At 43.4% G+C, this 17,214-nt stretch overlaps 1 protein-coding gene across 12 annotated transcripts in view; it reads right to left on the bottom strand.

Moving 5' to 3' along the window:
- Positions 1-17,214, bottom strand: part of LOC117355233 (zinc finger protein 271-like) — a 906,970-nt gene that overhangs the window by 406,928 nt on the left and 482,828 nt on the right. The window lies entirely within an intron of this gene.

Raw genomic sequence — 17,214 nt, 5'->3', positions numbered from 1 at the left:
TTACAATCTAAACAGATAAGACAGACAAACAGGATATCATGGATACAGTTAAGGGGAACGCTTAATCAGCCGGCTGGGTTGGTGGGCAAAGGAGTAGGGTCATTGCAAGACCTGCAAGCCAATGGCGGCCCACCTTTTTGGCAGTTGGCGCTGTAGTCCAGATTTCCATTTCCCCCCACCCCAATGGGATCCATTGCTGCAGAAGCTGTTCCTCTCTACGGGTCACCGACAGAGTGAATGAGGTAAACGCACTGGATTCTGCGACCTGGAAGTTTTCCTTCTGCTACTACTTCATGTCATGTTACTTAGGCAGGAAGCAGTAGCAGAGGTAGAGCTTCCAGGCCAGCGAAGGCAGCATATTTACTTCACTTGTGCTGCCACAGCCCAAAGAGTGAAAGAGCAGCTACCACCGGATCCTGTGGAGGGAGGAATTCAGGGAAGGTCATGAGGGCTCATAGTAGGGGTGTTTTACATGCTGGACCACAGGGATGGGGAGAAAAACAAAAGAAGGATGCCAGACCTTCAGGGGAGGGAAACAGAAGGGGAGGACAGAGATGCCAGGGAAGAAGGTGAGAGAGGGAAGAGAAGGACAGAGAGATGCCAGATCACAAAGGGGGAGGAGGGAAGGGAAGGACACAAAGGCCAGACTGTGGGAAGGAGAGGAGAAAGATGTCAGACCACCAGAGAGAGAGGATGTGCTACACAGTGATGGAAAGGAGGTGAAGAGAGAGAGAGGAGATGGTGCACAGGGATGGGAGGGTGGGGAAGAAAGATGGAAAAAATCTTTAAGAAAAGATGGGAATAGGGGAGAAGAAAGAGGGAGGAAATGGTACACATGGACACAGGGAAGGGAAGTGGCTTCGCGAATGGTGTTTAGAGATGAACTTTGGATTCCTAGACCACGGAGAGGCGCTACAAGGACTACAGGGACCTGACGGACTACACCTAACAAAGAGAGGCAAGAAAGTTTTTGGACATCGACTAGCACGCCTACTTCGGAAGGCTTTAAACTAGGTAAGTTGGGGGAGGGTTCACACATACATACCAGAGCAGCAAGGATCCACCCTGGGGAAACAAGTAAAACCCACACTTCTGAGCCTAAGATAAGTGCCCATAGTATACACAAAAAAACAGGAGTCACACTAACGGGGATAGGCATCTCATCACAAATTTGGAGAGCAATGTATGTTAATGCACATAGCTTGGGCAACAAGATCCTGGAACTAGAAACAGAGATAAGGAATGCTGACCTTGACATAGTAGCGATATCCAAGACCTGGTTCACAGACTCACATGGGTGGGATATGGTTATACCGGGCTACAATCTACTTCGTCGAGACAGAGAGGGCAAATTAGGAGGGGGGGGTAGCACTATACACTAAGGATAATATCAAAACTACCAGGATCACAGAGGTTAGATACACAGGGGAATCACTTTGGGTAAACCTGGTCAGAGGGAAAGAAAAATGCCTTTACCTCGGTGTGATATACAGGCCTCCGAGACAACAGGAAGACAAAGACAAGGAATTGATTGAGGACATAGAGAACATCACTTTGCGTGGTGACACGTACTGTTAGGGGACTTCAACATGCCAGATGCAGACTGGAACACCCTCACCGCGACTACAAGTGGTAGCAGAAGAATACTAACCTCCATTAAGGGTGCACAACTCAAACAAATGGTATTAGAGCCCACCAGGGAAAAGGCAATACTGGACCTGGTACTCACAAATGGAGACAGTGTCTCGGAAGTATCGGTGGGAGACACGCTGGCCTCCAGTGACCACAACATGGTATGGCTCAACCTCAGGAAAGGCTTCTCTAAATCAAACACAGCAACGAGGGTCCTCAACTTTAGGGGTGCAGATTTCGACCACATGAGAGACTTTGTCCATCAGGAGCTACAAAACCATGCAGAAACTGACAATCCAGAAACTATGTGGTCAAATCTAAAATCCATCCTGAACGAAGCATCTAGCCGCTACATAAATACAGTAAGCAAACACCGGAGAAACAAAAAACCACAATGGTTCAGCAAGGAAATTTCGGACCTTATTAAAAAGAAAAAAGAAGCATTTATCACTTACAAACATCTTGGGAAAAGGGAGGCAAAAGAAGACTATCTGGCCAGATCTAAGGCTGTCAAAAAGGCAGTCAAGGAAGCCAAACTTCGAACAGAGGAAGATTTAGCACGGAATATTAAAAAAGGGGACAAATCCTTCTTCAGGTACATTAGCGACAGGAAGAGAAACAAAGATGGGATAGAACGCCTTAGGCAATCAGATGGAAACTACGCAGAATCTGATAATACCAAGGCAGAACTACTGAACGAATACTTCTGCTCAGTATTCACCTGTGAAGCACCGGGAGCTGGTCCACAACTACAGATAAGAGACAGCCAAAATGACCTGTTTCATGATTACGAGTTTACACCCAGTGGCGTCTACCATGAACTTTCAAGACTCAAAGTAGACAAAGCCATGGGACCTGACAATCTACACCCCAGGGTACTCAGGGAGCTGAGTGAAGTTCTGGCTGAACCACTGTCCGTGCTCTTCAATCTTTCTATGCGCACGGGAAAAGTACCCCTAGACTGGAAAACAGCTAATGTAATTCCACTCCACAAAAAGGGCTGCAGAACAGAGACAGAAAATTACAGACCGGTGAGTCTTACATCCATAGTATGCAAACTCATGGAAACACTGATCAAACAGAAACTCGACAAAATTCTAGACGAGGAAAATTTACGTGATCCACACCAACACGGATTTACCAGGGGAAGGTCCTGCCAATCTAATCTGATTGACTTCTTTGACTGGGTGACAATTCATCTAGATGCCGGGGAGTCCCTGGATGTGATATATTTGGACTTCAGCAAAGCTTTTGATAGCGTCCCACACCGCAGGCTGTTGAACAAACTAAAATCGATGGGATTAGGGGATATATTCACTACATGGGTAAGGGATTGGCTAGATGGTAGGCTTCAAAAGGTGATGGTAAACGGTACCCCCTCCAAAACTTCAGCAGTGACGAGTGGAGTACCTCAGGGCTCCGTCTTAGGGCCGATTCTATTCAATTTATTCATAGGAGATTTGACCCAAGGGCTTAGAGGAAAAGCGTCACTGTTTGCCGACGACGCCAAACTGTGCAACATAGTAGGCAAAAGCAGTGTGCCTGACTTTATGACACAGGACCTACGGCAGCTGGAGCAGTGGTCATCAACTTGGCAGCTAGGCTTCAATGCTAAAAAATGTAAAGTAATGCACCTAGGCAAAAAAAATCCACACAGAACTTACACACTAAATGGTGAAACCTTGTCCAGGACCGCGGTGGAACGTGATTTAGGAGTGATCATTAGCAATGATATGAAGGCTGCAAATCATGTAGAGAAGGCTTCGTCCAGGGCAAGACAAATGATGGGCTGCATCCGTAGGGGTTTTGTCAGCAGAAAACCTGAAGTCATAATGCCACTGTACAGATCCATGGTGAGACCTCATCTCGAGTATTGTGTTCAATTCTGGAGACCACACTACCGGAAAGACGTGTTGAGAATTGAGTCGGTCCAGCGAATGGCTACCAGGATGGTCTTGGGGCTCAGGGATCTCACGTATGAAGAAAGGCTAAAAAAACTGCGGATGTACTCACTGGAGGAGCAAAGAGAGAGGGGAGACATGATTGAGACCTTTAAGTATATCACGGGGCGTATAGAGGTGAAAGATGATATCTTCAGTCTTACAGGGCCCTCGGTAACCAGAGGACACTCGCTGAAAATCAGGGGAGGGAAATTTCAAGGTGATACTAGGAAGTATTTCTTCACCGAAAGGATGGTCGATCATTGGAACGAGCTGCCCCAGCAGGTGATTGAGGCCAACAGCGTATCAGATTTTAAGAGAAAATGGGATATTCACGTGGGATCTATAGGGCAGTAAAAGTCAGGGAGTAGGTCATTGGTATGGGCAAACTCGATGGGCTGTGGCCCTTTTCTGCTGTCAATTTCTATGTTTCTAAGGAGATGGTGCATGTGGGTAGATGAGAAGGGAAGACATGGAAAAGTAGATAGATTTGAGAAGGAAGAAGAAAAATTGAAAAAAGTTGAATATTAAAAGTTAATGCCAAAGATGGATGTAGGTTTTTTATTCAAATAGACTGGGGATTTTAAATTACAATCCACTTGAAGGGGCAATACTTTCAAAGTAGAACAAAACACAAAAAAATCCCTCTCATCAATACTGGGCAAGTTTCTCAAATAGTATCTTCATATAACATTTAAAGGCTTTTAGATATTTAAATGTGCTCATAAGCTCTTCAGCAAGGCGCCACAGCAGCGGTACAATGTCGCTGGAAAGGTGCTTGGATTTTAATCATAACACATTGCATGGAGCAAGGATTCTCGCTTCTACTGGAGTGGCAAATGTTATGGCTCTACGAAAAGCTGTTTAACAGTACACCACTTATCTGAAAAGGTCAGTTCACGGGTCCAACACAGTCTGTGTTTCGCTAAGCTACATCAAGAAGCCAGAAGGATGAACTTTTATATTGATTTTATTTGCAGTGTGCAATGCCTGAGTCCTTTGGTCTACACACTTGATGTTGAGCACATTTAAATATTTTAAAGCCTTTAAATGTTATGTGATGATTTTATTTGCAAAACTTGCCCAGTATTGATGAGAGGGGGGTCTTTTGTGTTTTGTTCTATTTTGAAAGATGGATGTAGGGCAGAAGTGAAAAAGGAGAGCAAATGGATAAGAAGGCACTGAATTGACGGCACCAAATAGAGACCGCCATAGCACTGAATTGACGGCCATTGCACTGAACCTCTGAAAAGGGAATTATGAAGGGATGAGAATCATGATGGGGAAGAAGATTAAGAAGAGGATAAGCACTCTAAGACACAGTCACTGAGGTGCAAAATCTATATATTCCACATATCAACAAGGCATCCAAGAGGAAAAAGAACAAGGAACCAGCATGGCTCACTGTAGTGGTGAAGGAAGCGATCAGAGACAAGAAGACTTTGTTTAAGGAATGGAAAAGATAAAAAAATGGATGAAAACTGGAAAAAGTTGTCAACAGTTCCATTGATTCAAGCGCTCCCTCGCTTGAATCTTCAGCGGAAATCAATCATACACTGGGATAACTGAGGTTCAGCAAAGGTCTGCCGCCCAAAGAAATGCTGAGATTTCTGCACCCCCATGTCCAGCAGGGATGCAGAGCGGAGACTACAGCCCCAGGACAGAGGAAGCGGTAACCGCGGAGCAGAGTTTGGGAGGAGCTACACCTTCTGCTGGAGACCAGGATCCGAAGAAGAGCTTTATGGGACCTGGCGTGCCTGCAGCGAGTCCTTGCATTACACTCGAGATACTCTTTGAGGCCATAAAGAAAATGGATGAGAAACTTGGCAAAACAGCTCATGACATTGAGGTACTAGTGGCTAAAGTGGATGATTTCTCTTTGACAGTAGAAAAAGTTAAACAGGAATGTCTAGATAAAATACAGACTGAATCTACAACTTTAAAAAAAATCTGTTTCTTTGGTGGTTAAGGAACAAAACTTGTTTGCACGCCAGATTGAAAATTTCAACCACCGTTTGAATCTTAGAGTTTTAAACTGTCCAAAAATACCTGCTGAGACACCAACAGAGATTTTTTAAAAACTCTTGATAGAAAATTTGAGGAATCTGACCAGATTCCACCAATAAATAAAGCATATTTCTTACCGGTTTCAAAAAAGAATTCTACACCTAATGGTATTCCTCTTGGTGAGAAAGTGGTTACTGAAAATGAACTCCAAAACTTGACAGCTGTCCTGGAGAATTCTTTTGCTGAGGTCTACCAGAGAACTACCTTGATAGTAAATTTCATTTTCGAACAAGACCTCAATGCTATTATGAGACTGTTTTTCAGGAAATCTGCAACTCTTTTTCGTGGACAACGTATATGGATATATCCTGATGTAACTAAAACTACACAGGATAGACGAAGACAGTTTCTAACTATGAGAGATGAAACGAGGGGGCTGGGTGCTTCTTTTATGTTGGCCTACCCCTGTAAATGTATTGTTAAATACTTGGGTCTAAAATATGTTTTCTTCATTCCGGATCATTTAAGATCTTTTTTGGACCTCAAGAGGTTAATCAGTGGTGAGGGAGGAGGCTCCAAAACTTGAAGACTGAGGGATGCAGCCATATTATCGCCTATACCTTGAATTAATTCTTATAATTTTTTCCCTTTACTATTCCATTATTTGTCTCTCTCTCAAATTTTTGAGGTCTAGTGAAGAATTGAATTCCACTTTTTTATTGTTTAATCTTGCTTTTCTAAGTCTTGTTTAAGTTTGGATACGATTCTGAATTTCTGTAACAAATAGATTTACTTGTAAGATATGTTAAATTAATAAAAAAGAAAAAAAAAAAAAGGGCCGCAGTACGGTGTCCTAATCTGGGCGCTCAGTTGGTCGGGCTGGGAGAGTAATGGTGAGTACTTGTGGGGCAGGGTGGTGAGTACCATTGGGGGGGGAGGGGAGGTTCTGGACTTAGTCACGGATAGGAAAAGCAATGTTACTTACCGTAACAGTTATCCAGGGACAGCAGGCAGCTATTCTCACTAATGGGTGACGTGATCCAACGGAGCCCCAATGCGGACGCTTCTTTGAAGAAAACTCGAAGTTTCGAGTCGCCCGCACCGCGCATGTGCGAGTGCCTTCCCGCCCAGACCAGGGCGCGTCTCCTCAGTTCAGCTAGCTAGCAGAGAAGCCAACCCAGGGGAGGTGGGTGGGACGTGAGAATAGCTGCCTGCTGTCCCTGGATAACAACTGTTATGGTAACATTGCTTTATCCCAGGACAAGCAAGCAGGTATTCTCACTAATGGGTGACCTCCAAGCTAACCAGAATGGGATGGTGGGAGAGTTGGCAACTTAGGAGAATAAATTTTGCAATACTGTTTGGCCAAACTGTTCATCCCATCTGGAGAAAGTATCCAGACAATAGTGTGAAGTGAAGGTATGAACCGCGGACCAAGTGACAGCTTTACAAATCTCCTCAATCGGTGTTGATCTGAGGAAAGCTACAGAAGCTGCCATTGCTCTGACCTTATGGGCTGTGATTTTTCTGTCAAGGGGCAATCCAGCCTGGGCATAGCAGAATGAGATGCAGCCGCCATCCAGTTGGAGATGGTGCATTTAGAAATAGGATGCCCCAACTTGTTCGGATCGAAGGAGATGAAAAGTTGAGGAGCAGTTCTGTGAGGTTTGGTGCGTTCTAGGTAGAAAACTAAAGCACGTTTACAGTCCAGAGTATGCAGAGCAGATTCTCCGGGTGAGAATGTGGCTTTGGAAAAAACACTGGGAGCACAATGGGTTGGTTGAGATGAAATTCTGAGACAACTTTAAGAAGGAATTTCGGCTGTGTGTGGAGAACCACCTTGTCATGATGGAATACTGTGAAAGGCAGGTCCGCAACCAAGGCTTGTAGCTCACTGACTCTTTGAGCAGAAGTGAGGCCAATGAGAAACACCACTTTCCAAGTGAGATACTTCAGGTGAGCTTTGTGAAGAGGTTCAAATGGAGGCTTCATAAGTTGTGAAAGAACAACATTGAGGTCCCAAACCACTGGAGGCGGTTTGAGGGGAGGATTGACATGGAACAGTCCTTTCATGAATCTGGAAACCACAGGATGAGCAGATAGAGGTTTCCCTTGCAGAGGCTGGTGGAAAGTAGCAATCGCACTGAGATGGACTCGGATCGAGGAAGACTTGAGACCAGAATGAGATAGGTGCAAAAGATAGTCCAAAACCGAAGACAAGGAGGAGTGTTGAGGCTCCTGATGCTGAGAGGCACACCAAACAGAGAATCTAGTCCATTTATGGTGGTAACATTGCCTAGTAGCGGGCTTCCGTGAAGCTTCCAGGACGTCCTTCACAGGTTGGGAAAGCTGTAGAGGGGTTACGTTGAGAGGAACCAAGCTGTCAGGTGTATAGACTGCAGGTTGGGGTGAAGTAGAGATCCCTGATGCTGTGTAAGCAGAGATGGAAAAACTGGTAGAGGGTATGGCTCCCTCCTGCTGAGTTGAAGTAGAAGGGAGTACCAAGGTTGTCTGGGCCACCATGGAGCAATAAGGATCATGGTGGCATGGTCTGACTTCAGCTTGACCAGTCTTTTGAATGAGGGGAAATGGAGGAAACGCATATAGAAAGTGATTCGTCCAGTCCAGGAGGAATGCATCTGCCTCGATGCGCTGAGGGGTGTAGATCCTGGAACAGAAGTGAGGCAGTTTGAAGTTGTGGGGGGCTGCAAAGAGGTCTATCTATCTGAGGCGTTCCTCAAAGGGAAAAGATGTGATGAAGGGGCGTGGAGTTGAGAGTCCACTCGTGAGGTTGCAGAAGGTGGCTCAAGCTGTCTGCTTAGGCATTGTCCGCCCCCTGAATGTAGACCGCTCTGAGGAAGGTGTTGTTGAGAGTCGCCCAATCCCACACCTTCAGAGTTTCCTGGCAGAGGGAGGCCGATCCCGTGCCTCCCTGCTTGTTCACATAGTACATGGCGACCTGGTTGTCTGTGCAGATGAGGACAACTTGGTCGCGAAGGAGATGTTGAAAGGTCTGGAGAGCGTTGAAGATCGCCCTGAGTTCCAGGAGATTGATGTGGCACTGGCGGTCTGTGCTGGTCCAGTGACCCTGGGTGCGGAGGCCGTCCAGATGAGCCCCCCAGGCATAAGTTGACGAGTCGGTCATGAGGACTTTCTGGTGATGGGGGGTTTGGAACAAGCCTCTGGAGAGATTGGAGGATAGTGTCCACCAGCGAAGAGACTGTTGCAGAGCAGGAGTGACCCAGATGTGGTGAGTCAGAGGGTTGGACGTCTGGGACCACTGGGACGCCAGAGTCCATTGGGGAATCCTGAGGTGAAGTCTGGCAAGCGGAATCACGTGAACTGTAGAGGCCATGTGGCCTAGAAGGACCATCATTTGTCTCGCTGAGATGGATGGGCGAGAGGACGCTGAGTGGCAGAGATGTAATGTAATGTAATTTATTTCTTATATACCGCTAAACTCCGTTAGGATTCTAAGCGGTTTACAGAAAATAGACAATAGGGTGCATTAAAATTATAAGTAAAATAGGTACTAAGAAATTCCCTTACTGTCCCGAAGGCTCACAATCTAACTAAAGTACCTGGAAAAATGACAATTAGTAGAGTAATGAAGAAATAAAATAGAGATAGATGAGAAAAAAATAAGAAAATAAACATTCTAATAAGACTACAATGATCTAAAGGACTTTGAAAGGTTGAAAAAAAATAGGGGAGATAGGGATAGATGCAGAAGGGAGGAACCGTTAAACAATAGAATTCTGGGAAAATTTATGAAGGAGATGAAGGAGAGCATCCCTGCGTGGGGGAGGGAGGAACGCTCTGAGTTGGGTAGTATCCAGAATAGCTCCAATGAAGGGAAGAGTCTGGGAAGGTTGCAGGTGGGATTTGGGGAAGTTGATCTCGAATCCCAGATGTTGCAGTAAACAGATTGTCTTCTGGATCGCGAGAGCAGCTCCCTGAGATGTGGAATCCGTGATGAGCCAGTCGTCCAGGTAAGGAAACACCTGGAGGCCATGATTCCTGAGTGCTGCAGCCACAACCAGGCATTTGGTGAAGACTCTGGGAGATGAGGACAGGCCGAAGGGTAGCACTCTGTATTGGAGGTGAAGTTGTCCCATCCTGAATCTGAGATATTGATGGGGGGCTGGGTGAGTGTAGGCCTCCTTGAGATCCAGTGAGCATAACCAGTCGTTCTGCTCGAGGAGGGGATACAGTGATGCCAGGGTCAGCATGCAAAACTTTTCTATGACCAGATATTTGTTGAGTACCCTGAGGTCCAAGATGGGTCGCAGGTCGCCCGTCTTCTTCGGAACAAGGAAGTATCGGGAGTAAAACCCCTTGTTCTGTTGGTCCTGGGGGACCGGTTCGATGGCCCCCAGCTGTAATAAGGCCTGAGCTTCCTGAAGAAGAAGGGCGGTCTGGGTCAAGTTGGAAGGATACTCTCTTGGAGGGTGCTCCAGAGGAGCTTGGTGGAACTGAAGTGATCCCACATGCTTAGCCCATTTTTTCTTAAAATCTAATACGCTGCTGGCCTCAATTACCTGCAGTGGAAGATCATTCCAATGATCAACCACCCTTTCGGTGAAGGAATACTTCCTAGTGTCGCTATGAAATCTCCCACCCCTGATTTTCAACGGATGCCCTCTTATTGCCCTAGGTCCTTTAAGGAAAAAGATATCTTCTTCTACCTCAATACGGCCCGTGACATATTTGAACGTCTCAATTATGTCTCCCCTCTCTCTGCGTTCCTCAATTGAGTATAGCTGCAACTTACCCAGCCGTTCCTCATACGGGAGATCCTTGAGTCCCGAGACCATTCACTGAACTGACTCAACTCCCAGCACATCTTTTTGATAATGTGGCCTCCAGAATTGCACACAATATTCCAGATGAGGTCTCACCATGGATCTGTACAACATTATAACTTTGGGCTTCCAGCTGGCGAAACTTCTTCAGATACAACCCATCATTTGTTTAGCCTTGGATGAAGCTTTCTCCACTTGATTGGCTGTCTTCATATCTTCACTAATGATCACTCCTAAGTCCCGTTCTGCTACAGTTCTTGCTAAGGTCTCACCATTTAGGGTATAAGTTCTGCATGGATTTCTGCTGCCAAGGTGCATGACTTTACACTTTTTGGCATTAAAACTTAGTTACCAAGTTGTGGACCAATGTTCCAGTAAGAGTAGGTACTGCGCCATACTGTCGGGCACTGTGCTTTTGCCTATTATGTTGCATAATTTAGCGTCATCGGCGAATAATGTAATTTTACCTCGAAGCCCCTGAGTCGGGTCCCTTACGAAGATATTAAATAGGATCGGACCCAAGACCAAGCCCTGCAGCACTCCACTGATCACTTCCGACGTTTCGGAGAGAGAACCATTTACCACCCCCCTCTGAAGTCTACCTCTGTACTAGTCTTTAACCCATGCAGTCAATGTTTCTCCTAATCCCAATGAACTCATCTTGCTCAATAACCTGTGGTGTTGGACACTATCAAAAGCCTTACTGAAGTCCAAGTACACGATGTCCAGGCACTCCCCCATATCCAGCTTTTTCGTTACCCAGTCAAAGAAGCTGATTAGATTGGACTGGCAGGACCTTCCCTTTGTATAAAACATATTTTTCTTCCATTTAGGGCAAATATTAAGAACATAAGAATTGCCGCTGCTGGGTCAGACCAGTGGTCCATCGTGCCCAGCAGTCTGCTCACACGGCAGCCCTTAATTCAAAGACCAGTGCCCTGAGTCTAGCCTTACCTGCGTACGTTCTGGTTCAGCAGGAACTTGTCTTGAATACCTGGAGGGTGTGTTCCCCTATAACAGCCTCCGGAAGAGCGTTCCAGTTTTCTACCACTCTCTGGGTGAAGAACTTTCTTACGTTTGTACGGAATCTATCCTCTTTTAACTTTAGAGTGCCATCTCGTTCTCTCTACCTTGTCTTTATCTACTAAGTCTACTCCCTTCATTATCTTGAATGTTTCGATCATGTCCCCTCAAAGTCTCCTCTTTTCAAGTGAGAAGAGGCCCAGTTTCTCTAATCTCTCACTGTACAGCAACTCCTCCAGTCCCTTAACCATTTTAGTCGCTCTTCTCTGGACCCTCTCGAGTAGTACCTTGTCCTTCTTCATGTATTGATGAGCTCGAGATATTTCCAATAGAATAGAACATGTGTGCAAGGTCAGCATGTTGTCCACTTCCTTCTATTGCTGACAAGAGATGACGCCAATAGCATGTGATGGGTTAAGTCATTGTTACTAAGTAAGTAAAATTAATGGGAAATCATATGACTTGGATAGACCCAATAGAATATTGTTGAAGTATGCAATATGTAATTGGAGGACATACTACCTACGTCTGTTTAATAATGAATTAATTAATGATGTCAAGTTCCAATAAAATGACCAGCCACAGGTAATATGATGAGACTTTTGACTGTGAACTTACCAACTTCAGTAAACAGTCAAATACTCCTCAAAGCTTTGACTATTTTAACCACACTTTTGTGAGAGATTTCTTTATTTGATCTCCCCTGAGACAGAATTAAGAATTGAGGAATATATGGAAGAATTGGGGGCATGTATGCAGCCTATCCACATAGGGCTCCTTTTACTAAGGTGTGCTAGCGTTTTTAGTGCATGCAGCATTTTAGCGTGCGCTAAACCCGCTTTAGCGTGCGCTAAACCCGCGCTATGCGGCTAGAACTAACGCCAGCTCAATGCTGGCATTAAGGTCTAGCGTGCGCTATTCTGCACGTTAAAGCCCTAATGCAGCTTTGTAAAAGGAGCCCATAGTTTTTCCAACCAAACAAGGTCTTACACAGGGGCATCAATACTCCTTTTTCCTACTCTCCATTCTTCCTATGCACCCAAGCCTCCTCCTTGCCAAAGAGGCAAAATCTCACATTGTTGGGTCACAGCGAGAGGAAGAACTTCATACGCCAGAGGTGTGTGACTGAATTTTGCCTTAAACTTGGAAAGAGTGGTTATAAAACTCTTGAAATGTTCCCAACCCTGAAAAAACAACTGCGTGGAAAGAGTTCTCTTCAGATGATGAAGTGAAAAACACCACAGCCGCAGCGCTGAAAATGATGTCAGATAAAAGTCTACAAGAAAAGCAGGAGTGGAATTGTCCAAATCAGAATGATGTGCACTAAAAAATGCATTGACCGTATTCGCATCATCTGAGATATGACATGTTACTTTTTTGATGTGGTTAACTATCTCTGGATTGCAGTACATTTTGAATACCATCATTTGTGACTTCTAAGACTTCTGAGGCAGGCCTGTGGGCCGAAACATGTACATGTCGAGTCAAGTTATTGAATGTATCATTGCATCATTGGAGGAATAAAGATCTTCATACCATCAGATGAATTGGAGAACACTTTTATAGTGCACATCATTCTGATTTGGACAATTCCACTCCTTCTTTTCTTGTATTTGTATTTTTCCCCTGTTTTTCCTTAAACAAAAGTCTACTGCACAAGGGTTGATTCATAAGTCAGGGCAACTATTGTTTTTCTCTTGAAAATGTGCCCACACTGGAAATCTAATATATACATTTGAAAGTGTGTGACACGTAATTCTTAATGGTGCCACAAGATGAGAGATGAGTGCAGTGGTGTGGAATTGATCCAAGTCGCAATGTCAATCTTTTGGTAACAGTAGTGCATTTGAAAAGTTTTTGGTAAATTTCCAAACGAGAATGTCATTAATGCCATCAATGAGTATTTTGCAGGGTTTTTCCAATGGGATGAAAAAACTGGAAACTCACTGGACTAAGAGTTAGAGAATGACATGGGGAAAAATTTATCATTACCCTGTCCCCGCGACCACCGTCTCTGTCACCGCCACGTCTCCGCAGCTATCGTCCCCACTATCCCCCACAGCATCCCTACAAGCCTCAAATAATATTAATCATATTAATTCATTATGATAACCACAAAATTAAAAGAAACACAAAGTATACTGTATGCAGAAAAAATGTTAATTATCATTTATATTTGTTTTCTTTTTTTCAGAGACTCTTAAAATCAGGCCTAATGAAAATGCTTTCTTGCAGTGTACAAATTAACACATAATAAACAAGGTTTTGTTTCTTAAATATTACACTCTTGGCTGTCTTTCCAGCAGCAGTGGAAGCACCGAGCAAGGCTACTCAGTCCGATATCCTCCTAACTCCATCTGGATCGGCAGGAGAGAGTGGGTTTCTGTTCCGATCCAGACGGAGTTAGGATAATCCTAACTCCGTCTGGATTGGAATGAATCAACCAAAGACCAGCAATAGGGATACCAGAAAAGGGCAGTGGGACTGGGTAAAAAACCATTACGATTTGCCATTGCAGCATTGGAAGGGGGGAAACCCTGTCATTTGCAGCATGGGGCACTGTAGGCAAGAGGGTGTGGGCTTCCCCATATGATGGTATAGATAGTCTGGGAATGTGGGAGGGGGCCCAGGGATGTCAGGGGGAGGGGTGTAGGATTCCTCGGCTCAGCTGATTCTGGCGGGGGGAATCCCCGAAACTGCCTCAGCTGATGGGGATTCCTTCTGCCTTTGTGGGTACGTTTCTCACATGGACATTTTTATTTTTGAAAATGGGGAAAAAAGTAGATGTTCTAAGGACCAAAACTTATACCTAGCTCATTTTCAAAAATAAAAGACAGATGTTTGGTAGCTTTGAAAATGGACATTTTCCCTATTGGATTTGTGGACATCTTGCACAAAACATCCAACCTCAGACTTAGGCACACTTTCGATTATGCCTCTCCACATGGTTTTACTCCAGTATGAATCCTCATGTGCAGTTTTAAGTGTGATTTGTAACTAAAGGTTTTACCACAGGTATATGGTTTCTCTCCTGTATGTATTCTCTTGTGCCCCTTTAAGCCAATTCCACCTAAAAATTTTTACCACATTCTGAACAAGAATATTGTTTCCTTTGAGGGTAATTACTCCCCATATGAATCCTCTTGTGCTGTTTTAAATTTCATTAGTCATTAAAGCTTTAACCACATTCTAGACATGTAAATGGCTTCTCACTTTCAAGGACCCCTGAAGTCATTTTAAACCTGTTTGATGATAAAAAGTTTAATCATAAGATATATATTTATTCATTCATTCATTTAATTTTCTATACTATTCTCCCAAGGGAGCTCAGAACGGTAAACATGAATTTATTCAGGTACTCAAGCGATGGAGAATCTTTCTCTCCCATATGGATAATCACAGTTTTTATACATAATTAGTTGTATTCCAATTTCTATTCATTGTTGAGTTGTTATAGGTCAATATTCAGCCGGGGACAGTGAGCATTGTCTATAATCTATTTCTATGAGGCTCATCCCTTCTTCAAGTCTAAAAATGTACAGTCTACACTTAAAGTTATAGATGAGAGTCAAGAATACCAAAGCTATAGAAGAATGCAGAAATGTTGTAATGTTAGTACACTCTTCAATATTAGTTTTAGCTTTCTACAATATTTTCTCTCAGGAGTTTCTGCTTGATAGTTGTTCCTTCTGCCACTCTTAAACATTCATATACACTTTCTTTTTTTTTAAAAAAACTTTATCTTTATTACTTTTCAATTATTTATATGTTCACATCATTCCAATTAAGCAATGTCTTAATTCTTCACAAGAGAAAAAGAGGAAAAAAACAATTCCAAATAACTGGCAATTTTACATTGCTCATTATTAATCCACAACATATAGGGGAATTAGCTTTAAAAAGTCAGATAAATCATTATAATTAACAAATCTTCATAAGAAAACTGAATAGTGATCCTGATAGCTAACCTAGTTCTAAATTTTCGAGCCTTCCTCCTGAGATTTGGCGGGGGTACTTGCAGATATCACATCTTTACTTATTATAAACTTTGAAAGCTGTGAAGACTCAAAGAAAATATATTTAACTCCTTGGAACTTAACATAACATTTGCATGGAAACCTAAGTATGAAAGTACCCCCAAGCTTTAAGACCTGAGGCCTTAAAAGGAGAAATTGTTTCCTCTTTTTTGGGGGTAACTTTAGAAACATCCGGATACATTCTAACTTTCTGATCTAGGAATAGTTTATCTTTATACTTAAAAAAGATTTTCAAAAGCCAATCTCTGTCCAAATCCAGTATGAACTGGACAAAAAGTGTAGCAACTCTCATCTGCTCAGAATCTGAGCTCTCCAAGATATTTGTTAAATTCAACATATCCCTTTCCGGAGCTTGTTGATCGTCAGATATTTTCTTCTTCCCTTCCGGGAGATAGTAAATTTTTGAAACTGGGGAATAAACATTTTGAGGAATCTTCAAGTTCTCTGTAAGATACTTCTTAAACATATCAAGAGCAGGTGTAGTAATTAATTTTGGAAAGTTAATTAGTTGCAAATTATTCCTTCTTGATACGTTCTCCAACATTTCTAGTTTAAAATTAATATTTCCATTATCTTTCATCAATAATTGGTTCTGTGTCCCCATAGATTCCACTTTTTGCTTCTGTTAAACTATATCTACTTCAATTTTTTCAAATCTTTGTTGAGTGCTCAATGATTCTGATAATATTCCAGAACAGCAAGTTCTGGAATATTCTTCTTCTGAGTTCCCGATGAGGACGGTAACTCAGAAATCGCTTCCCATACAGAATTCAGGTCTACCATTGGGGGGTTTCTTTAAAGGAGCTATCGCAAAATTCACCATAGTCAATTTAGAGTTCACAGTACCTGCTGAGGAAACAATTGATGATAATTTCTGCCGTTCCTCAGCCGATTCCAGGAGTCCATGCAGTGAAGGTTGTTCTTGGAAAACCGCTGATGCCCGTTGTACAGCAAGTTCTTCTCCTTCTCTGCTGTCTGTCAACATCGCTGTCTCACTTCCCTCACTTGCCGTGCTGAATGCCAACGGCTGGGGGATGTGGCTGCACCGGCGCTCCTCCGGAGAGGCTGACTGCCTCGAACGATGCCTGAGAGTCCGACCGACTCTCACCTCGAGCCAAAGGATTTTTCTCATTCGGTTCCACCCTAGGTTGCCTCTCAACAAAAGCATTCATTGGACCAGATTGCTGGGGTATTTGCCCGGGTTCAGAAGGGAAAACCCAGGTCTTAGATTTCCTTTTGACCATCGGTTTAGGAAAAGATACGACAGCGTTTCACTGAGCTCATTCAGGACACCATCTTAGGTAAGCTCCTCCCCGGAATCCGCATATACACTTTCTTTCTGTATTTCCTGTATGACTCTTCTTGTATCTCTTTAAATGTGATTCCCATTTAAGCTTTTACAACATTCTACACAGCATATGTTTTCTCTCCAGTATTAATCCTCTTGTGCATTTTTAAATCTGATTGTTGACTAAACCTTTCTCACATTCTGCACAGGTATATGGTTTCTCTCCAGTATGAATCCTCTCGTGTACTTTTATTTATTTGTTTATTTATTTATTTAGACGTCTATCCCATTCTCCAATTAACTCAGAACGGGTTACAAGTAGACATTTACAATCGTTTGAAGACAGATTAGTCATGGCAACAAATAGGTTACAGTAGACAATAACAGAGACAATATAGTAGATAACAGAGCTTATTCTAGAAACCAGATTGGTCATAGCAAAGAGTACTAGAAGTATATTGAAGGAACAGATTTTAATGGCC

Source organism: Geotrypetes seraphini, chromosome 2, assembly GCF_902459505.1.
Source record: "Geotrypetes seraphini chromosome 2, aGeoSer1.1, whole genome shotgun sequence".
Lineage (NCBI taxonomy): Eukaryota > Metazoa > Chordata > Amphibia > Gymnophiona > Dermophiidae > Geotrypetes > Geotrypetes seraphini.
Note: the sequence above shows the minus strand (reverse complement) of the source record. Positions and strands in the feature narration are given on the sequence as shown.